The sequence below is a fragment of the Hylaeus volcanicus genome, chromosome 2 (genome assembly GCF_026283585.1).
Source record: "Hylaeus volcanicus isolate JK05 chromosome 2, UHH_iyHylVolc1.0_haploid, whole genome shotgun sequence".
Lineage (NCBI taxonomy): Eukaryota > Metazoa > Arthropoda > Insecta > Hymenoptera > Colletidae > Hylaeus > Hylaeus volcanicus.
Window position 1 is genome coordinate 7,352,564 of NC_071977.1, and position 23,844 is coordinate 7,376,407.

At 47.5% G+C, this 23,844-nt stretch overlaps 1 protein-coding gene across 5 annotated transcripts in view; it reads left to right on the forward strand.

Moving 5' to 3' along the window:
- LOC128872459 (homeotic protein antennapedia) overlaps positions 1-23,844 on the forward strand; it is a 301,598-nt gene that overhangs the window by 223,508 nt on the left and 54,246 nt on the right. The window contains exon 1 of one of the 5 annotated variants that reach the window (XM_054115158.1): positions 6,963-7,111. The exons of the other annotated variants lie outside the window; for them this stretch is intronic. The gene's annotated coding sequence lies outside the window, so the exon portion shown is untranslated. Of the gene's footprint in view, positions 1-6,962; positions 7,112-23,844 lie in introns of those variants that run through there. 5 annotated transcript variants of the gene reach the window in all.

Sequence of the window (23,844 nt, forward strand, 5' to 3'; positions counted from 1 at the left end):
TCAATTAGAAAATGAACAAATCTAGAAGAAAAATCGTACACCATCCTAATCTATCTTAACCCGTAGAGGTCAGTTTTACGGCGGCGGAGGCAGTCAGCGAAAACAGATGAAAATACTATGATCCGACAAAATGAATTGGCTGCTCGAAACCACTGGCGGGTTATCCTCACCGACCTATCTCTCAGTCTGTGCACGTATAGTCGGTTGCAGGGGTATGCGTACTCCTCATAAATCGCAATATTCTGGACACTACTGGAGTATCGATACCCCCATGGGGATATCGAATTGTAACAGCATTTGCACGTCTGCGTGCTTCTGACTACTTGCACTTTATAGGCGGTTTCCGGTGGAGACCATCACAGCAAAAAGTTTAAAACAAAGAATGGGGTGGAGCAAACGCGGAGCAGAGGCATGAGAGATAGAGCAGCAGAGCAGGTAGGCGGGATTATAGCTCGATGACCTTGAGGAACTAACATCTTTGACGTCCATTTTAATGTACTCTAAGGCTGTGAATATAACTAGGCTCATAATTTTCAACCGACAAACTAGTTTACCCAAGCGAAGCACTATCCGTTCCGTTCCTCAGATACGACGACGACGTTCTTCCTGAAAACGGACGCACAGTTTCCGTGACAAGCACACGACAGCCATCTCGAGTAACGTTTACTTCTAGTTGGACAGCCGTTGTTTCATAAGCCGTCAATTGGCGCTCTAAAGGCGTCAGTCTCGCGGCAAGCGTGACGCCTCATCGCGGACGCGTCTCCGTAGGTACACGGCAAACGTCAGGTCGTTACAGCGCCAGATACGAGGATCTTTGACGGGGCGGTCGGTCGGGCCGACGTACAAGGTGCTGTGGCTTGACGCAAAGTGCAAGGAGATGCGATCGACGATTATGCACTTACGGTGTTACCGTATATAAACGGGGCCCGTATAAGCCTCGCCGGGTATGCACACTCCGGCGTACATATAACGCGGACCAAGCCACGAGAGCAATGTATCTTCCTCGTGACATTGGGGCCCGCACTAATCGCGCGACAATCTTCGCCGTGCTGAGGAGAGGAGGACGAACGGAGAAAGAGGACGGAGAACGGGCAGGCCGCGCGTACTTCTCTGACCGCTTCGAAGGCGGATAGATACGCGGCAATGGGAGAAATTGGGATTCAAATAGAAAAGGCGGCGGAAGAATTAACACCTTGCTACTTTTATACCAGATTGATCTTAATTACGAGTCGATACCTTGACGGGGATAGTTTTCATATAGGTTTGCACGTTATTTCAATGTACAATAGGATTCGCGATACAAGCACAGGATGAATTAATTTTTTATCCCAGCCCATGAACCATGAAGATAAGAGGATCAACGGGAGGCTTTCTTGGAAAATGGCTTATTCATCCACGGGGAAAATACGACCAACGGCGAACCACGCAGCGTGGAACGCGAAATATCGCGAGTCGAAGAAGTGGGAACGAGCACGCGTATCTCCGTCGAGCGAGTATTACTTAAACCGTGAAAGACGGAGTAGGGAGGGGGAGAGAAGGATGTCGAGAGGAGGGCAAAAAGACGGTGAGAAGAAAGATAACCGCCCGAGCGAATCGAAAAGAGCAGCGAGGAGTTGTAAAGCTGGAAAGAAGGAAGAACCTCGAGGAGTAGAGCGAGAAAGAAGACGGTGGTTTGCGAGACCGAACCGTCGAGGTGTCCGCGATATCTTCGGGCTCGCCAGCGAACGACAATCGTATAATTAGGTGTCCTGGCGGACGCTACACAATATCCGGAGGAACGACGCATCGGCGGCACCTAGCGGTCGTTGCATATGCCAGTGGGACGTGGACAGCCATGATTGCGAGACGCTCGCGGCTATCGTCCGGGAATCGGACTGTCCAGCCAGTAATCGATGCTGGAATGCGGGTCGGAATGCTCCAACTGGTCGACAAACGGGATCACCCGGATGCTGGTGTCGCTTTTAACCGCCCCGGAGAACCTAAAAATAAGACTTTTTGGCGCGTCGCAGTGAGCAGCATTCGGATATCCTTGGGACCCGAGAAGAACGCTTCCGAGGCGTACGCTCGTTCCTTCTACAGTCATGGATATCCTCTCAAATGATACCAGTACATGTCCGTATCATGATATCCTTGAAGGTGTCTGTAGTAGCACCATCGCTAGCTGACACGAGTTCATCCAAGGGGACGCACTCCGATCAAACGATTCTGTTTGCACCATCATGTCGACGATATCGTCCAAACGTAGCAAGAACGATTCGTTGAGTCACGTGCAACTGGAAAGAATGTCTTCGAGGCGTACACTTTGCAACGAATATATCTCAGCCAAAAGTACTCCTCGGAGGCACCCTCTTCATCGATGACTCCAATTTCACGCGACTCGAGGGGTCGTGCCTACCATGGAAGGGCAATGTCGTCGATCGGACGTCGATTTTGTGGATCTAGAAGAGCAACGTCGACGGACTCGTTGGATAAACATCTTGTCGCGGCGAAATTGAATATTCACATTGCGTGTGGAAGGCGCAGCGGCCACGGCCCGTCTGAAAATACTCGGCGGCCCGTTTGATTACATTCACTGTAATTTTTATAGCCAGTGATACGGATCGGCTGGAAAGTTCACCGACGACGTGGGCTAAATGTATTCATAACGCTTCTCGCGTACAGGGAAAACAGTGACGCATAACCGCGGCCCGCAACACGCCGATCGCCCGATCAAGGGACTGGGAGCGTTAGAATCTAATTCGACACTCATTGGATGCAAGGTGGGGCAATGTAGATATAGGGAGTCGCTGTTTTTCTGGGTCGGCCGGTTGAATAGAAACAAATAGATCGTTGTTGCAACGAGTAGTGGCACTCGAGTGAGATTTACATCAGCCATTACACGCAACAGTGTTCGTAACACGTGAATCTGGGTGGCCTGCGAAACGTCATTTGTGTAACTTCGCACAGAGCGTTGCGCTCTTACGGATTTGTTTATTTATTTATACAACTGAAAGCGAAGACGCCTGGTCAAGCAAAAATTCATGAAATTGGGGTTGATTGAAAGTAATGGATCGAAACGGTTTTCGAAGTCGAACGCCACGGAGACCTTGAACGCGCGAGGCATGCCAGTGGGAGGGAAAGTGTTTCGCCGGTTGGTCAGGGTAGAAATTTATCCGGAGTCGTCGAAAAAGTAATTAGCAACGCGTAAACGTATTTATGCGAAGCGGAGTGAAACTCGAGCGTGGCGGGTGACGGTTGTATCGATACCGATAAAAAATTACGGAAGCCAACAGCTGCGGTGGCGCTCTCTATCGAACAGCATGCTCAGATACCGATCTATCGAACGAGCCTATGCCGCTATGTGGACTGCACGCAGCAAGCAAACCCGTAATTTATTTCCCGGCGGCCGCCTACCTTCCAACTCCAATGTAATCATTATAATTATTGTCTCCCCTTCAAATCGAGGTCGATAATCATCGGCTGTATTTGTTACACGCCTCGCATTAACTTGGCACACTCGTACAGGCGGTGTCTAGTTCTTCGAACCGCGACTCCATCGCTCTGTTCACCGTTTCCATTGTTCGGAAGTTACGTTGCCCTGTGGGTTTTCGAAACTTCGTCTTCGACGTCTTTGTCGCAACCTTTTCTTTACTGTTCAATAAACGGTAGGTGGTAGAATGCTCGTCGGTGAATGAAAGTAATTCAAAAATTCAATTGTTTCGATTAGCACGGCAATGGAAACAACGGCTTCTGCTAACGATATTCATTCGTAAACTTCTGTAAATAAATAAATAAGAAACACACGATTTCCGCGAACATTTATCGTTCGGTTTTGGTCGTCGTCCCCGCGATAACCCGCGGCGACGCTCGACCCCTGGTATCGCGTTCTCGTTCGTCGGTCCAGTAACGGCCGCGACATTATAAATTGCGACGATCCATTCACCGTGTTAATTTGTCCGCTTTTCAATTAGCGAACGAACTCGTTCGCTCCGCGGCGGCGGCGAATAAATTGAGCGGCGGCGACGTCGGTCGCGAGACTGTTCGTGACTTTCTAAATTCGCCACGTGCGCGTTGTATTCGTGGCCCCCTTCTGCAGTTGGGCACTTTTCAGATATTCCCGAATGCAACAAATATTTGAAACACAATAGAACAAGTTGTGCAATACGTGTCGAGAAACACACATGGAAAACGTACCTGATTGATTTTGCTCCGTTTGGTTAGATTTTGTTAAACATGATATTATTATTGTATAATTTATTTATTAAGTTTCAACGTCTTTATTATAATATTCTATGCAACTAGTAACACTCTATCTACAAAAGCTAAGTTGCAAGTTGTAAATAGAACATTCGGATATCGGAGTTCCCGATAGTAGAGGCACGCAAACTCGATTGTATTTGTATCGATGAACGCTATATCTAGCTACGAGTACCTAACCAACCGTATCGGAATCGTCTCGAGGAACGACCGCATCGATTGTAGGGGGTGGGATATCGTGATGGGATTTGATGAATTCGCGGTATTGACATACGTGACAGTAATTTCTATGGAAAAGCTTCCCTTATAGTAGGTTGGTAATATTCCGTCATTCAAAAACGCAGCGCCGCCACGAAGGGAAAGGTAACTTGGTGCCGGCCACCTGCAGGTAACCTGGGAGCGTCACGACGCCGCCGTCGCGGCGAGTTACGGCCACAAATCACGCAATTCGTAATTGCCGCTACCAACTACGCGATTTCATGCGAGGAGAGGGACGGGAGCGAGGGTCCCTGGCTGTACGTGTGGATGGAAATCCATAAACATCGATTGGCTTCTGCCTTTGCAGACCAAAACGTCGAACGACGGCGAAGGGTAAATATTTCCGTGTCGTGATCCGGTACAATGAAACCTCGGTGAAGTTCTTTGAATTTGCTCACCGTGTCCGAATGGGCGAGCCGACTTGGCGAGTTTGCATTCCGTAAGCTCCGCGAGAAGTCATCGTAATGGTTATATAGGGATGCGAGAGGTACGATGGCAAATTTCCAAGATTCTAGGATGTCTGTAACAACCGACCGTAAGTGGTAAGCTCCCCAGCCTTTAACAGCGACGCGTAAAAATCGCTGCCAATAATAAGCAACGGTGCGACTCGCGTTTTCATTACGCGTCATAGATTATACCATGTCGTGTCTAATGCACCGTGATCGGTAGCTCGTTCATGGAGCCGCTGTTTTACATCCTAGAATCAGCTTGAAGCGCGAGAGCGAAATTGAAAACAAACCAGATGAAGTATCCCTATATTCAAAGCATTTAACAAATACTGCTATATTTCCCACAGTGCTTATATTACTCAATTCCTTAACTTCGAACCGAGGTGTTAATGAGCCTCGAAGATATGGTTGGAATATTTCACTCTTTATCTTGCCGAGACCCCCAGCACGAGGTACCCTAAAGTCTTATCATCGAACCATGTCACAGGTTTAATTCGTTTCGTAATTCGCTTAGGGGCCAATGTAAGAAAACCCACCGACGCACTGAAAATTTGAATGTTATCTCGCGTTAGAATCGACTCACACGCGTCCACCTTTCCAGCCCACGTCATCGTGCACTATATCACGCACTGCGTCGGAACGTGTTACCATTGTAACACGCTCGTTCCTGGGGCAATACATTACGCTACGTCCACGTCCACGAGTATTAGCCGGCGCTCCTTTAACACGAGCAGTGGCCCGGGTACAACGTTGCTTTCGGTCCCGTCCTCGAAGGCTCTCTGAAAGCTTTCTCCGTTGGTAATTACGGATATGCCCGCGACGGTTCCGAAATCGAGAAACACTCTGGATCCAGACCGGGGAGCCCGCCGACAAACAATAATAGCTGCTAGCGAAACCGTCGAACCTTTTGGTTATAGCATTGACCGCCATAGAGAGAAATGATAGGGGAGGAAATTGCAGAGAATCTCGAGATCGGCTTCGAAACCGGAATTATTTCTTCCATCGGTCCCTGTTCCTTCTGGAGTCATGTTGCGAAGTGCTCGCCGACTCCTTTTTACAATATAAAAAGCATATCGTAGCGCCCTTTAACACTAAACCTACCGACGTTCATTTGGGCCTATTTCTATCGTGATGGAACGAATGACTAGTCTTAAAGACACTTTTCTCAATTTAATGCAAAAATATTTCACGTGATAATACATTCAATACATGAAATAATTGTATATAATTCGGATTTGACCGATCGTGGTAGGTTTAGTATTAAGGCACAAATGGAGGATACTTCGTTAGCTTTCTTCCTATCAGCTCGCGGAGGAATCCCCCGGATATGGGAGTACCAGTATGCTTACATAATTGGCGAAGCATTTTTTTTCGAGATTCTCTTAAACAAATGGCCGCGTTACGGCAGTTCTGCCGGCATAGGTGTGTCCGTGCGTTTCCCCAGCATTCAGCGTCCGAGTGTGGGTGCGTTGGTGTGTTTCCCGCGCGCGCCCTCGCGTTCCTTCCTCCTTCACCGGCGTTGCCTGCCATCGTATCAACATCGCACTTCATAATCCTGGCAGTGTTTCTGCGCGTCTCGATCCGTTACCTCAGCCCGATCGGCTGGTTCTCTATGCCTCGAGTCCGCGCATAGAGGCTATCCTATCGCCGTTGAGTCGTGGTTCTCTACTCGCGTGCAACCTTGCCCCGATGGATGTGCACGTGCTCGAACACTGGATCGTTTGCGCGGGTGAACCTACGAAAGTCAAAAGTGCGAATCGATACTCCGGTTTCTGATGTGTGCAGGTGGTGCACGTGACTGCGTCGATAGTGTTCAAGGTATCGCTACCTTGCGACCTGGCTCGAGTTTCACGAAACGGGATGAAGTTCTCGCGTTGGATCGAGTCGCGAATGGTGTCTATTTAATTTCGTTTCTTTTATTTGTTCGTCGAGTTTCGAGAAATTGTTTCCGAACACAGTGAAAAGTCGAACGTAACGAGATCCAAACACGATCGGAGCAGCCACGAGGATTCCTCGAAGCGAGTTTTACGTGCCACTTGAAGCGAACATTATTCACGACTCGACCCAACATTTTCGTGCAACCACGTGTAATTGTGAGTCCGTAGTCCACGGAACGAGAGGCGTGTGATTGCCGGACTTCTGCCGAAACGATCGTTCATCTCAGGAAGGTACGAGTTCTTTCGTCGAACTGTTTGCAAATTTCACGTTGGAAACGGCGGGGCAAAAAATTCGTTACAATTAGCTTTGGCCGTGCGAGCCTCGCGTAGCAAAAGGACGTCTCGAAGACGTTCAGACTTGGGGGGCCCTCGACGGTTTTGAGGCACGCCGAACGTCCAGAATGCTTATCTCGAAATAGATCGCGAGAATTCGGAGGATGGCCTCCTGACTAGGCCTTCAAAGGTACGTGGTGCCGAGGTATGCGCGACCGATGGTTTTTCCTGGTTGAAACCATTCCTGACGGTTTCTCTCCGCTCGACGGTATATCAAGTAATACGCATTTCTGTCGTACCAAAGTGAAACGCCATTTCTATCCGTCAGGCATTGAGCCAGCAGCCAGACATGAACCCCGTGCACCTCTTGACCCTGATTTTTTAGCATCGTGCCTCTGTCGGACGATTTCCAGGAGTGTATCTGCCAGCTGTAAATCAAGTAGAGTTTCCAAATCGTTTAGCAGACAGCGTCTTTGTTTGTTTATGGTCCTTGTAGCTTTCTCGGTTGATCCAATAATACCTATGCTTTGCCAAACTCGGAAAGTGTTTTGAATGCTACGCATTATAGAAAAAAAGATACACATATCGAATTGAGTAACCTCCTCCATTTCGAAGTCGTTTAAATAAAGGGGAAATTGTTTACTGGCCTGTAGGCTGATCGTCTCTTCGGACATGCGAGTGGTGTCTACGGTATATGCACGGACACCGATCGTATCAACAGCCCTGTCGTTACATGTCCCTACGGAGTATGTTGCTATTCTCTGTAGCTATAGTAACTTGACCAAGAACGGTAAAAACGCGACTTAACCCTCATTTCATTTCCGCAGCCAGAGGTCTTTGACACTCGCACGCGCATCTACGATAACTGGGAAAGAGCTAAAAGGGTGAAAGGTTAGTCGAAACACGTCAACAAGTGTTAATTCGCGGCAGCAGTCGTTCTTTAGGAGGAATCTTAGCGTCGAGAGGTAAAAGAAGGGTAAAAGGTAGGGTTGGTGGGAGGTTAGACGCAAGTTGCCCTCGGGACCCCGTGGGTGGTTGCTCGATCCTTGGTTGTAGTGTGCAGGATTGGTCGGACGTCTGACAGTTGACGGATGACGAGGCGGCCTTTCAAGTTCTCCCCTTTTACGCCCTCGACGCGAGGCCATGGTCCCAGGTTCGGTTCCTGCCGCGTCCATTATACGCCGCGAGGCAAGGCTGAACCGGGCGTAACGGGATTATTAACTGAAATAGGCGTATAAGTCATGCCTTCGTCTTCCCCTGCCTCCGATCTCTCGCCATTCCTCCTCGCCGCGCGCAACCTTTTGCACTGGTGCCGTCCGTGGCAGCAGAGGTCTCTTGAAATTAGAGAAATTCCCTGCTCGTAGCCGCGAGAATTCTCGGCGATGGTCGACGGATAACCAACGGCACGCAGTCGGAGATGCAAATCTCGGTACCACTCGTGGAAACATTAAAAATAATTTCTACTTCTCGGTGGGTTTATTCATTCGACGCCGAGACCGACGTTGTTGCTCGCCATGCCTCATCTCTCTTATCGTATCCCGATCGTTATTGCCTATGTAGGTACACGCGTAAGTACACGGTGACTTTTGAAGTCGTGGGAAAAGAAAATGACCCTGGTAGCTCGTAGACGGCGCTGATAGCGCTACGCCGCATGGCGGTGTGCCACGCAAATGTTTTGCTAGGTTAGGTAACGTGTCCTGTACTGTTCGCTTTCGCGGAAAATGTCCCGGATGTTAAATATTTGTAGCTAGACGTATACGTTCAGTTGACCCGAATGCATTACTTGCTGCTATCTGTCAGCCGCTCTATTCGTAGAACGCGTAGCATGAGACTGTAGTCGATGGCGATACAACCAGGCATTTTTTATTTTGTTAAGAACTTAAACATTTGGACCTTTTACAGGTTCCTCTCGAATGCTTTAAATAAATGTTGCGAAGATCCTTAACCAGTTCCTTCGAAAAAGATACGTAATTGTTTATTTTTCTAATCGCGAGCGTGTAGCCATCGTTCCTCGTCAGGTATCCTATAGATCAGGACACGGAAGCGTAGCACGGCCCGATCAGTCCTTGAGTACATCGAGGAGATATTTTTCAATAACTGGTGTAAGATCGCTGGCCAGGCGGCGTCCGATAAGCGGTTGTCGGATCGCGATTTTTCGATGCCGAGAAAGTGATAAAACACCTCGCCTGGCGCAATGATGCGGATCTAGAGGCGATGCGCGAAATGTTCAGCAACAGAATCCGCGCTTCGTGGTCGACGTTAAAGCCGCGCGGTGCAAGAGGTATACACACCGGTGTCACGTTTATCTACACGCCGATCAGGCTGCGCAGCGCGATTGCGCGAACCACTGCGTGGCGTTCGAACCTAGCGAGGGTAGCAACCGCGTATGCAACCGGCAAACCGGTTGAACTCGCGGTTTCCTGCCGGTCTTGTTCCTGGAAAAATCACCGCTTTTCTGCGTACGTTAAAATTCGATTTTTTCACGCCGAAGCAGGATGACCTTTCCAGCTTTGCTTTGGAGCAAAATTTGGAGAAGTTGTCGCACTCTCCAGAGCGAGCAGAATCCATATCGAGTAGCAAAATAACTATTTTTCTGTAATTCATGATTTGATCTGCATACGTTGTCGAAGCCAGATTGAAAAATAACAAGCGTCAGCGAGTCTGAACCGCGTGTCGTTGATCGAAATCAAGGCGGACATTCGTGCGGGAAATTATACCCGTTCTTCGATGATTTCGACGTCTGCGATTCGAGATAACAATTCGTCGAGATACGAGTGAGCTACAAAGTCATTGTTTCTCCTGTGTATTAATTATCGTTATACAAAGGAGCAAAGAATATACTATTGTTATTATCCTTCTATGTTATAGTCCTTCGTGTTACTCCAGTAATAGATTAAGGCGTAAAAGAATGTTTTAAAAGCTCGTATAAATATATATTCTATCTGACCTTGTTTATAAATTGTAGCTATTTTCGTATCTTTGTAATTTGCTTATCTTGTTTATTATTGCTCGAATGGCTATCTTTGAGCAAATTACAAGTTCTTTATCATAGACTATTTAACGAATTCGGAATACAAAATATTTTGTTGTTCATTCTTCTTCCATTTGAAACATGTTAAAATAGAATGAGGAAAGGCACACGCATCCTTGTGTCAAAGACGACAACGCGACCAATGAAATATGGAATGAATCAGCGTTGCGCAGCTTCTCCCGCAAAGTATAAACGACTGCGTGTAAACAGTTTGTTTCTTCCTTTGGTAATTTCTTCGCGTTTATAGCGAACAAACCGTCAAGCACGCTAAACACGTACCGCGAATTGTACGATGTAGACAGGATTACATGGTAAATGAGAAGTAAATTAATTCACGTACCAGCGATCGGTGTGTTCTTTTCTCGAGGAATAGGCTAACGCGTTTCAACCGCTAATTAAGATTATTCCTCGAGTTTATCGCGCTCCACCGTAAGCGGTGTGTCGACCACTCATTGTGTGGTTTTGGTGGAAGTTCGTGATGCGTGAGAAAACGGACACGAACCGGCATCCCGGTTCGTGGGGCGCGATTAAATCTTCCTTTTCTACGTTACGTATATACGCTGGTTGTACTCGTAAAAACGGCTATGTGGGCTAATTGGTCGTCGTCGATTCTTCCTTTTTCGTCGTCCTCTTCTTCTTCTTGGTCGTCTTGCCCCTCCCGCGTTCTTTTTCTCCTGCGTTTCGCTTCTACGCCTCGTGTAATCCTTTTTCGTCGTCACATCACAATTTCCTCCCCGCCTCGACGCTTATGAGTTACAGCATCCATGAGGAGTATTACTACCTGTCGAACCCGACTCGTATACTTTGCCCAGGCCTATCATTTATCATCTCATTTTATAGTCAACCGATCGTGCACCTCGCTGTATATAGCCCGTGGCGTTTACGCCCGTATAAACCTACCAGCAATCTTCAGGAATCGTGCACACTGTGTGGAAGATATCAAACTTGCTGCGTCTCACGGAACAGTCGATTAGCCATCCCTCCTTTCCAAGAAGAGACGATCTAAGTATCAGAAGGTTATCTATGAAAACAGAAGTATTATACCTGCCACCTGAAAAAGACTATGCGTCCTCGTGAAGGAACCTTGTCCATAACCCCCACCCACGTATAAAAATAAATGTCGCGTCATTGGAACTTCGGATGATGGAAGACAAGAAAGCGATGACACTCCTCGAAATGCGATGAAAAATTGGTCAGCGGTTTAAGTCGTCGTTTCGATGCGGAACAGGTTGTTCGATGCGCAGTGAAGCGTCTAATCGTTATTCAATCAATGCCTGACATTCCGTGCAGCGTCGGAAGGAGAAGTTAGAGGCGCCTTGACGCGAAACCGGCGTGCCTTCACGTGCACTCTACTCGAGCCGATCTCTAATAATATACTTTAACACCTCGCTGATTCGCTGGGCAGACCACCCAAATAATCGTGTCGAAGGAACGGTTTGGCTTCGGCAACGGTGGGCTTGATTGGTATTACAGGAACAACGACCGTAAACGCGTGAACAATCAGTAGGTCGAACGAGGCGATTGATAGGCAACGCCACGCGCCATACGACGGACAAATACGATCGTTGGACTGACGACAGGACCGCCCGCAAAGCTCGCTCGCTAGTTCCTACATGGCTCGAGCCTTAATTTTCCCCTAGAGAGAGCACCACACTCTAGGGAGCTTTTGAAGAAAAAAAAGCTACCCGGCTCGCAAACCAGAAAAACGTGGTAGTCGCAATGTTGATATCGGGAAAACGGTAATTATCCCGGGGGGAGGGAACAAAGATGTGCGTGTGTACGTACAATTGGTAGGCGGCGGGACTCGCACGAGCGAATACTATCTCGCAGAAAAGGCGGCAAGACCGCCCGCAGTGCTTCACGGCGTATAATGTACGCTACCAACAAGAAAGATCACGTTTTTCGCATTCTGTGTCTTGCCGGGCATTCTACGCGAGACAGCATGTAGTACTACTGGAAATATCGCGATGCTTGATTTATCGTTGTCCTGAGAATCTCAGAAATGCATTCAGACATCTTTTTGCAGCCGTGACGGAAATTGTTCCATGGGTAAAACTTCGCGTGCCTCGAGAAACAAAGTCGGAAGACTATGGGAACGAAAATTGGAAAGTTTCGAATGGTTGAATTTCGAAACCGATACCCCGATCGTGTTCTCGAGCCTTCTTTCCTTGATATATAACTTTCGTTAACATTTTCGACTAAAAGTTTGTCCTATATTCTGCGTAAATGACGAACTTTGCTGCCGCCGGCGCCGGCGCGAACGATCATTTGCATACATGAATATTTAGACACCGATATCGGATTAAGTAACAACTAGCCGAGATAATTGCTTAAAGAATATCCGATAAAGTACAGCGCGTCGCGTTTCGTTTAACGGCGATGTAATTAAAAAAAAAAAAATGAAGTGTGGAACTGGTTAACGCGTATCATCGTGTTAGCAGTTTTTTTTGCGGCTGTAATCGAGATTCCACCGCGGTCGTGTTCATTATGCAAATGAAATCGATGCCATTCTTGGGCGCTTTATCGCGGAAGCTGCGAATATTAGGTAGACACGATCGATCGTCGGACGAGGTTTTCTGTCACGTGGCACCCGGGGCTTTCCCTGCTTTTCTCCAGTTTCCCGCCAAACGCAGCTCGGGCCACCTATCGAAATGGAGAGGAACCACGACGAAGCGAATGTTCCGGAAAAGCACCAGAGATGGCGCGCAGTGTCGTTCGAGGTCAAGTTGCCGTGGCAGGAGCCTGTTTCCGTGCTGCCACCTCCCGAAGCCCGCGCAAAATGAAGCCCGGCACTGACCTGCGCGTGTTCCGCACCATCATAACACAACCCGAACGCCATGCTGTCAAGAGATTTATGAGCCATATCATGGCGCGGCATCTAAACGATTATTTGCTGTTAAACGTAAACGGTTTATAAAAACGAGCCTGCATAATAGAGTAAATATAGGCTCGATGTTCGACCCCGGCAAATTTATAGATCCACTTAAGACGATCTTGTACCGACGCGCTGACCAGTGACCTTTAATCCTGAACAGGAACTGATACGCGTTCCCAAGGAGCGTGGTCTTTTCAGCGCGAACGCAAACATGATCGTCTAGTTTCTCTAGAAATATCGACAGGAATACCTTTGTAAGGGAATAAAAAATCAGTTTTTCGACAAATCTAACGTGAATTAATTACAGAACAAATGAAGAAAACAATTTCGTTTCTACGACATCGTCGAAACGATCATGGATTATTTCACGAAGTCGTATATAACGACTATCGTGCACGAAAACAAAATTGCTGATAAGGCTGATGGTTGCTACTTTGATGTAAAGTCAGTGGTTGAAAAGCGACGAGCAAATCGGACGTTCAGCTCGGTTAAATATTCAGACGCCTCGATCGTACCGCTCGTATATTAGGCGCGTGTTTAGAAACGCAATCGGGCACCTCCTATGAAGAACAATAATTTATTAAACGGATACGTCATCGCCCTGTTGCGATGCTTCTACGTTTCCCTCATTGAGAGTCGGAGGAGTGAATCGCGGCATTTGAATAACAAACGGTATGCAAATTCGTTTGCCCTGCAGTCGTTTAGTCCTCGTACGAATTTATCTCTCGCGGGATCCGAAAATATACCGTGACCATTTTCATACGTAATCAAAACAACGCGTGTCCTATTCTACGATACAATTCAATTGCCTATTATTCTATTTACTGAAAGTTTCAGCAAAATTATTGTTCTCCGAATAGTGAACTTAAGGCTACCACGAGGTTAACCGACAGTAGAAGAAGGAATAACCGATACCAAGTGTTTCTTTTATATATATTGTAGAAATGCAACGATTTGGAAACAGGCTGTTAAAAAATATCGATAGATCGGCACGCAGAGTAGTAATTACACGTAAATCAGATCAAGGGGTAACAGGATGTTCCCCGACTATTCCAAGGTACAGGAACGCGGAGATTCATCGAAAATTCATCGAAATCGTCGGTACCTTCGTCGGGTGTAACAACAATACGGAATAAATTACCATATAAATAGGTTCGGCGTTACACCGTGCTTCCTCGTAGAAACCAGCGCTCTACTCTTCGTTAATCCGGGCAGACTACTCAGAAATACCATCGGCAGGGAAACCTCTTAATGTTCTATTCTTACATCGCGCAGCATCTCTGGGCCGAGAGTCTTGATAGCCTGCCTCGAAGAAGATTTTAATTAAGCCCGCCCTTCCAATGTTTCGTCTGATTGGACGAGCTAATCCCGTTCGTAGAAAATTTAGGGTTTCCCTTCTGGAGAGAGAGACACAACCCCGGGTTCCGATGCCCGTTAACATTTTTTCGCGGCCTACTAAGAAAATTATAATGATTTATTGGCCGATAAATAAGCCCGACCATCCACCCCCCGGGAAACGTGGCATTCATCTTGGTCGGCCAAGTCTTTCGGATAACTTAGTATTTTTAACGACGCCATGGCTCCCGCTTTAATTCGATTTTAACGGTTGAACGTTTATGCCGAAAACTAGGGCGAATATTACTAGTGGCGCCAATTTAACGCGTTATTATTAGACCGAATTCTTCTCGTTCGAAGGGATGATGCTAGTCAGCTTCGTTGGGGCGAAAATTATATATTGCAGCCTGTATTATCCCTTGAAGAACTACATTCCTCAATCTGTGACGTGGACAGCTAACTTCTAAAACAGTATACCATCTTGTAGTCCGAACCGAGACATCTTCATCGGCTGAGCTGTATTTTTCATCCTAAAACATCCCCTCTCAGAACGGCTCGTTTCATGATGAGTTTTCCAGACGACTGGTCGGCATTTTTGTCCATCATCATGGAAGAGCATTTGGGCCAGCCGGTGGGAGGATAAGTTGTTGGTCACGGGGAGGGGGTGAAAGGAAAGTAACACGTCAGGGGATGACATCTAAATCTCCCTTTTCGTTTCACGCTGACTGCCCGCCCTTCCGCTGGCTACGCTAGCAGCCAGCCCTCCTTTCCCTCCTGCTCCCTGTCTTCCTAGGGGTGGGTTCTTTCGGTACATTCGGGCGTAAAACCTTCCACCTAACCTTACGAACCATCCTCGGATAAATTGATCGGTGGGCTGCCTGGGAGCTTATGAAACATCTACTTATGCTTGGTTTGTCAAAGTAATCGAAAATTACGTTAATTGTTGTTTATCTGATAATCCCAGCACAAGTATGGAATTCATTTATTTCAGAAGAAACTCGCATACAAAGCGCGAAGTTCATTGTTGACAATTTTCCAGCGACTCCCTGGACATAGGTACCGTTTTGCGCAAGCCAGAACAGCGGTCAGCGACGGAGCGGATCTTTTATATTTTTATGGCGGTGAAAGTCGACTCGAGGGGTCGTGAAGTCATTTTACGTCCCGAAGTTTCGCCTGGCCGTCGGAAAAACGAGGACAATACGGGAGACGAGTTTCACTTTTGCCCCACCAAGCGAGGTTACAGGAAAAACCATTGAAAGAACGAATCTTCCAAGTGCCGGAGAAACTAAAGGTTCTAACGGCTCATCCTTGGCGAGATCAGTTTCTCTGTATCTTCGAGCACGAACTTTCGATTAGGTAAATCTGTTCCATCGTCCAGAATTCTAGATCGTCACGGTTCTGTCGTCGTTTCTGTCGACCTTTCACGAGAGTTGTACTAATATTACGAAGAGGTAAAGTTTGATTGTTTGTTTGTATGTAGGGAGTTATCTCGGGAGCTACTGAACCGATTTAAATAATTTTTTTAGTAATAGAAAAGTTCACTATTCCCGAGTAATGTAGACTTATTATGACAAAAATTCGTTTTCACTTTGGAATCCTAAAATTTGTAAATCAAGTTGTAGCAACACGAGTTTTTAAAGGTTGCTCCTAAAATTAGCTCGCTGTTACTCGCGACGAAGGATCAACAAATGATTCGTATCAGTCAGAGTCAATTCGTATTTTATTGGCAAGAAATGGTAGTAACTAACGGTCTCGCGACCGGCGGCGGCGGCGGCGAAAAGTTGGATGATGCATTCTGATGGAGAGCTCCAGGATCGATTGCGTGTTCTGCAACACGAGCGTGCTTCTCGCGTTGGACCGGAAGCGAGAAGCTAAAGAATTGCTGTGAATATTTTCGTCGACGTTGTTCATAAATTTCGGTACCCTTGCAAGTAACACCTACTTTCGAACTTTACTGTAAACAAATCGGCAAGACTTGCCACGAGATACGACAGCTCACTTCGTTAAAGGATCGATCATTGCACACATGCCAAAATGGAGTGAAGAGTTAGCGCAAAGAAATGATTCAATTCATTCCACTCCACTCTAAAATGAACTTAAACAGGAGTTTAATAGAGTCTATCGCGATAAATATCAGTTCATTCTAAGAATACCCCGTATATTACAAAAAACCAGTTTCACTCCCTGCATGAGCAACTTCTCCAAGGATTACGTTACCCTCCCGAGGGCCGCGAGATGCAAAACCGCGAAATCGGTCTAAGCAGATTCGGCGTTTAGTGAATAAGTGCGAGTTCATAAAACTAGACGGCGGTGGGTGAGGTATGGAAAGGGGGTACGGTATCTTTCCGCTGGAAATGGAAAAAGAAAGGGGAGGACGGTGAGCCGGGAGCGAGGTGGAATCGCGGAGGGATGGGAAAAAGCGTTGCTGACGGCAGGCTCGGCCGATACGGGCGAGAACGAGAGGAAAGAGGGCGAGGGAGACTAAAAAGGGAGGAAAGGACGGAACTACCGCGTGGACTGGAAATGAAAGAGCCCAACCCCGAACGGGCGATAATTCATTCGTGAACCGAACGAGGCAGCTGAATCCGGCGTTGCACACGTGCACGATTTCGTAGAATGGGCGGCGCGTTACGTGGAAACTCGCGACTGGCGTGTTTCGCGAATTTATCCCTCGCGACCACCGCTTTTTTACGACGAATTATCATTTTCGTCCGGTGGTCCCACGGTTTGGCAACGGCTTGGAGGCGAAAGTGGCGCTGAGTGCGTCTTGGATCGTCTGCCAAGTAGACGGAAACAGGAGAACCCCCTCGATCACTCGGGGCTTTCGCTTCCATTCGGTTAAAGTTTCAACGAAAGGAATCGGTAAGCGTCGACGATCGATCGTGTTGAATGTTTTGGTAATTAATCAAACGTGTCCCAGTTTCGTTACTGTTAAAAGCTAGACGTAATTCTCCAAAACGTTCGTGGACCGCGTGTGCTTTTGTCGAAACTACCGTCTACGAGCGTTTGACGAATTTGTTTACGAGATGATAATTTTCAAGTTTGAGAAATGGCGTCTGAAAGTTTCGCTCGGGAGGATCTCTGCCGAAGAAGGGGGGAACTGGGTCTTTGGAGCCTCTTTCGAGAGGGCAAGCACCCGTCACAACAGCTGCTCCGCTCCGAAGAGCTGCGCGCTTCCAAACTCTTTCGCTGGAGTCCTCGCTTGCCTTGTACAACTAACGTTGCCTCGACTTTTATAGCAACTGTCATCTCGAAAACAAAACCGAGTACTAGATCGCTAATATCTGCACAAATTTTTCAAACATAATTATGAGAATGATTTAATTATATTTTCTAGCAGATTTTTAATAAATTAGTAATTTTTGGACATAAGTAAAAGTATTTATTATACGCGATGGCGTGTTCCTAGGCAGAAGTCGGAGGATCCGTCCCTTCTTCAGGGTCGAAGGGTCAGAAATGCGAGGAAGGAGTCGAAGGGAGAAACGCAATCAATCGAGTGTGTTTTCCTTCTGAACAATGGCTCGCAAACGAAAAGGGAGATAGGGACGAACTCGAGGGCAAATTGAAATTCTGTGACACGGAAGGAACTTTGATTGGACGAGGGACAGGACCTCGGTAAAAGGCAGGGAAACAAAATGATTGCTTCCAAGTCTTCTGTTTTTTTCTGGAGCATCCTATAAAAGTAGGGCATCGATTTATTATTACGATCGTGTAGATCACTTTAGCGCTCAGTTTTGAATTAACCCAAATAATTTAGTTGAAAATTGAGGTCCACTACGAGATGCACGCTCTGCGTGGGACCGCAGAGGATGACCTAAACAAAAAGACGGGAAGAAACAAATTGTCGATGGAAGTAACGAGAACGACACCCTCCGGGGGTGGTCGGGAGGGTTGGAAGTTTAATCGAGTAGGAGAGAAGAATAATGGCGGAAAGGAATGAGAACGCCATCAATTGAATGTTTTCGTTTTGAAGCGCGAGTGCGCGGTCCGATCGCGGAGGAAGAGGAAGAGAGCCGAAGAGGGTAAATTGGAATTCCGCGACGCGAAGAGTGCCTCGGTTAGCTGCACGGGGCCAAACAGGGGGTCAGTGGGGTGAAGACGAGGGCAGGAAACCGGGGAAAACGCCTGGCGGAGGTGGGGAAGGACGAAGAGAGAGCACCGGCACCCAAGGAATATTTACTGCCATCTTCTCTACCACTTACCCACAGAGATTCCCTGCCCGAAGTTGTAAACACCTCTTAACTATATAGAGATAGTATCTCGGTTTCCCTTCTCGTGTAACCTAAGCAGTTACGCGGGTGTTATAACCGAAGGATTATTAATTAGATCGCCGTGCGATTACAACGCGATCTTGCTCCTTTTATTTTTTTTTTTATCATCCCCTGTTTTCTCTTTTTTATTTGTCAGCCATTGCGCACCGGCGACGCTTCCGTTAAACCCTGTCCTTCTCGCCTGCGAGTTCTCTCGGTGTTTCTATCGCTGTCGCTCGTTCTGCTGCCGAGAGGTTTAATTGATTCGAACTGCCGCGACTATCGGATTATTAATTGCGCTGTTAATCGGGGACGACGGTAATTAAGCTGTCGACGATTCAGTTTTATGATGCCCCGCGCCCTCCGCGCTATATACTTCTGTCCTTTGTGCGTTCAGGATTACAGCAATGTTCAGCGAAATTCGCATCGCGGTCAAATGTTTTCGAACTTTTCGTTCCGGGGGTATTGTTCTCCTGGAAATCGAGGTTACCGTTTTTTGGGGTATCCATATTTCTGTATTTGGAATTTTTGATAGCTGTGTATTCGTCGTGAAACGCGAGCTTGTTCGATAGCAACCAACGAATCAAAAGTAAATTTTCCAACTGGATGGAAAGAGTAAAAGCACGCGGAAGCAACTGAAATTAGTTAGGAATAACGGTAAAACTCGACTACGCGATAGCACGCGTCGCTTGCAGCACCGATAATTGCTCGAATTCAATGGAATCGCTACGCTTCCGACGAACCTATTTGCCCGCCGGTCGATTTGCATATCGTACACCGTCGTTTTGTACTCGTTGCGCTGTCGATGAGTGCTACATTTTTGCTCGATGATGTTTCAACCGGACGCGTTCACCTGAACAAACCTACTCGGGTTATTTGTCAATGACTGAGTTAATATTTGCCCCCTCCATTCCCACCGTGCGAAGAAATTTTGCACGAGCCGACCTTGCGATTGGAAAAGCGGTCGACGTCAAAGTTCGTCGTCGATACGAACACTGCAAGTCTTGCGAGCAATTAATTTTAACGATGATTTTCGATTTTCTTATTCCTCGATACAGTATGATCCAAAACATAGCTTGGAAAAGAACGACCTTTCGTAGAACGAAATACAAACGTTAGGAATAACTTTAGAAATCTACCGTGCGCAGTTAACCTAATTTCATTAATTGAATTAAATCTGTACGAGGGTAATTCATTAGCCAAATAGAGCAAGACTATGTTTCGAGATTAAAATAATTCCTTCTGGAGTCTATCCGATATTATTGCCAACGATATTCAAATGCGAGAACCTGGTACAAAGTTTCTCGGGTTTTTCGTTCGCGGTAGCGACTCGATCGCCAGCGTTGTCAACACGGAAATCCGCGGCTTCTATTTTATTCACGGAGAGAGTCAAAGCGAAGAACGTTGTTCGGCTACGTGTGCTGAAAGCGGAAACACTGAGGATTCTAGAGACGAAGATCCGCGAAGACGTTCGCTCGCTGCCTTCAAAGTATTTTATTGCCGGTGTGAAAAATGTTGTCCAATGATTCACGCACGATTCAGATGCTTTCGGGGGCCTGGAAAGTTTCGAAATTAATTTTCGTAACTTATTCGAGGCCTCGACGGAGTTAGTTCACTACAGTCGGGAGGATCAAGTCTACCTATCGGTTACATAAGAAGAGTACTCAGAGCAATCAAAACATGGTTGTGTTCGAATGACTCATTCATAAACAAATAAAGTTATGTATCATGTCCCAGGTAAAGGAACGTTTCGGTTAAAGTTAGAACCACCATCGTTAACAGTGCTTTTAGTTCAAGTAACTAATTATACCGACAAACGAATTCTCCCTTTCCTCCCCCAGTGTCAAAGATACGGTTAGACGTCTGCGTTGGTCGGCGACATCCGTAGTGTTAATATTGAACGCGATTGGAGACTCGCGTATATTCGAAGTGACGCGATGCGTCTTGAGGCCGTCGCCAGTGGTGGCGCGAAAGCCAAGAAATCGAAGCCCTGAAACAACCAGCGAGCCGATGCGCCCTCGCAGCCCGTGCAGAGGGACGCCGGAGACGTGGAGGAGATGTAGAACGAGAGAGACAAATAGAAGGAGACGGTGAAACCCACTAAATCAATACTCTGCCATCGCTCCAACTCTGGCTCATCCCCTCGCCACCCCCTTAGCCACCGTTTTCCTCGCGCTCCTCCATCCTCCTTCAGCGTCGCTCCTCCGTCCTTCTTCGGCGTCGTTGCTACGTCCTCCTTCGGCGTCGCTCCACCGTTTCGTTCCGTTCTGTTCGTAGCATGCCACCCTTCGTTCCACCCCCGTCACGGTCTCCGGGCGAAACTTCTCTGGCTTCGCTTCCACCGGCTACTCCCGCAGAGAGTTCGCTTCTGCCGGGGTTGGATATTCCCCTTTTACGTCCGACAACGGCTCGCGAGACGTCGACGATGAGCAGGAAACAACCACGATCCCGCGGCGTCTTTTGCAACTCCCCGTCCACCCGTTGGGCTCGGTCTTCCGGCTGGGAAACCGCTCGAGCCCGACAGACCGTGTCGGGCCTGGGGACTTCTTCGCGGTAGGTTCGATTTCAGGATCCGCTCTTTCGACTCGAGGCTTGTAACGTCGATCTCAGTGGTCTCTCGTGGCCTTGTCTTCGATGTCTCTAGCAATGTCCTGTTCTGGCTGGAAGGCTATGCCGACGGAACTCGATGGCTAACTCTTTGCACTCCAGGCATTTTTTTCTGGTACTTACCAGCAACTGGAGATGCTTCCTTAGCATTCCATTGCCACGAATGCTAAGCTCAGATTGACTCCGAAGTTGAGGTCTCTAATTTCAGATTTTTAAAAATTGGATTACCCTTACTCTTTCGACAATCATTTTATTGACACGTCGAGTAACGGCTTTCTGCAATAGCTCTAGACTTTTTTATGGAGTCTTGGTCAAAGATTTGGTTGAAATTGGAATACGACGTAGACCGCGGAAAATTAGTGGGGCTCGAGTGATCGTTTTGCTGGTTACGAATTTGTTTGTGCAAATGCGAGCGTGCACGAGCAATTTTCCAATTGCTTTGTTAAACGAGGGTATCGACTGCGCGAATCCGTGCGATAGAAACATGCTAACTAGCTACTCCCAAACTACATTAAACTTCGTACACGTAGTTAACGCATTCGCGGCCGTGTCGGCCACCGGTAATCAACCTGTTAGCTTCAAACAAACTGATATTGTACAAAGTATCGAATACTCTATCAAATTGAGTGTATTTCCATTCAATAGACTATTGCGATCGAATTATATACAAAACCTACGTACAAATATCTCTTTTGAAAATCTTATTTTCTCTCCTAACGAAATAAGCAGCGTTTCGAATTTTCCAAAAATCGAGGACCTTTCCCCGACGGGGAAAAGAAAACGTTCTCGGAGGTCCAAAGATCTCTTCGGCGTATGATCCACGCGGATATCACGCGCTTCATCAACAAACTGGGTCACGTAGCTCTGGTGGCACACGCTCCCGCAACCGTCTACCATTTGCGGACCACTGCCGAACGTATCTACGATCGTGAGATACGACCGGCCTCCGAAGAAGTAGGAGGAAGAGGTCACTGATTCCAGAGGGGCCCTCATCGTCCGCGAGTGACTGCTCGAACGAGCCGACGATCAGGCTAAGCTCGTTGGCCCTTCTCTCACTCCGCGATCAACTAACTACCGACTCGACGAATGAACGGTCAGCTGCCGTTTTGGCGGTCACCGGGACTGTCGACGCCATTTGCCCCGACAATGACCGTCTCCCTTTTGTTCGCTCAAATTGGTCTGCTCATGAATTTGCACGAGGAAGTTGCTGAAATTGATTCGTTACTCGTGTCGTTGCTGAGCCACTAGCCTCTGGACGTTCGACAGAGGTTAAGTTTGCAAGCGAAAGAAATGATATCGTTTGACGTTGTTTGTCTTCTGGTTTGGAATGCTTTTTACAAAGTTCTTCTACTTTAAACAAATGCTGCACTCGCATAGAATGTTAATCAGATTGAAATCAGATGTCAACGGAATCTTTAATTCTTTGACGCGAGCTTAAAAAGTTTCAAATCCACTTTAGCCTCGGAGTACTTAGCACCGTTGTTTCGATTGGTCTAGAAATTTGCAACCAAGGGCGCTAATGTCCCATCGCTAATGCGAGGCGGTCGAGTTCGAAGCGCGCCAGCGCGCACGCAACCGATTAAAAGTCTGGATTAGCAAGTAAAAAGGAACGGATCCGCGCCAGTCTGGCAGGTTCTTAAAGGGAGCATCGGAGTCCCAGCGAGTCCAATTACACGGGCAGCGGCTTCTGCTTTGTTTCACGGCCGCTGCCCGTTGTCTGATGCCTTTCCTCCGTCTCTCCTTTTCCCGTGGTCGGTCTCTCCTGCGGACCACGGCCGTGCGCGAACTTCCGTTGCCAGCAGGCGTTGCGATTCCGCGATGCTCGGTCTACCACGCTTCTGTGACTTTTGCGTCGTCCCGTTAACTTCGCGAAAATTTACCACTTTTCGGCTACCCTTTAAATCTTCGCCTTCGCGCCGACTCCCCGCTCGCCGGAAATAGCGTACTCGCCGCCATGTTAGCGCTTAAATACGCTTCTTGCGCCCGACTTATTTATTGGCTGCATTAACTTCATCGCGTTGAGACGGGCGCAACAGCTAATTAAAAGCGATTGTCGCGCAATTTGCCCGTTTGACGGCGATCCGAATCGACCAAGTTTCGAACACTCTTTGCTTTTAAACGACACTGTTTCATCCTGTCTCCCGTGACCCCCTCGAAATTTGTGTAATATAATTGACGCGATACACGTGCTTCTTTCGCGAGGTCATTCCTTCCTAGCGCAGTTCCAGAGAAGAACCGCGCACACTGTTTACGTTTTCCAATTACGAGCTCAGGGATAAGCTTTCCCAAGATACCGCGTACGCGGTCACGCATTTTATAATCAATTAACGATACGCTGCGAGGAGATAAGAATTCAGTTCTTCAAACAAGCAATTAGAGCCGTAGAAACGTGACGTAATACGCATGAGCGCTCAGGCATACGCTACCAGCCGACGCGGAATTTCCCTGAACGCGAAGACCTCCGCGAATTAATATCTATAACGTGTTACGCACTCTTTAGTATCGCGTTCCGCGTGTGCTCCCTCCGTATCAGCGATATCTTCGTAATTAATTTCCTCGTTGTATGGCTAATCGCACTGCGCTAATTAATCAA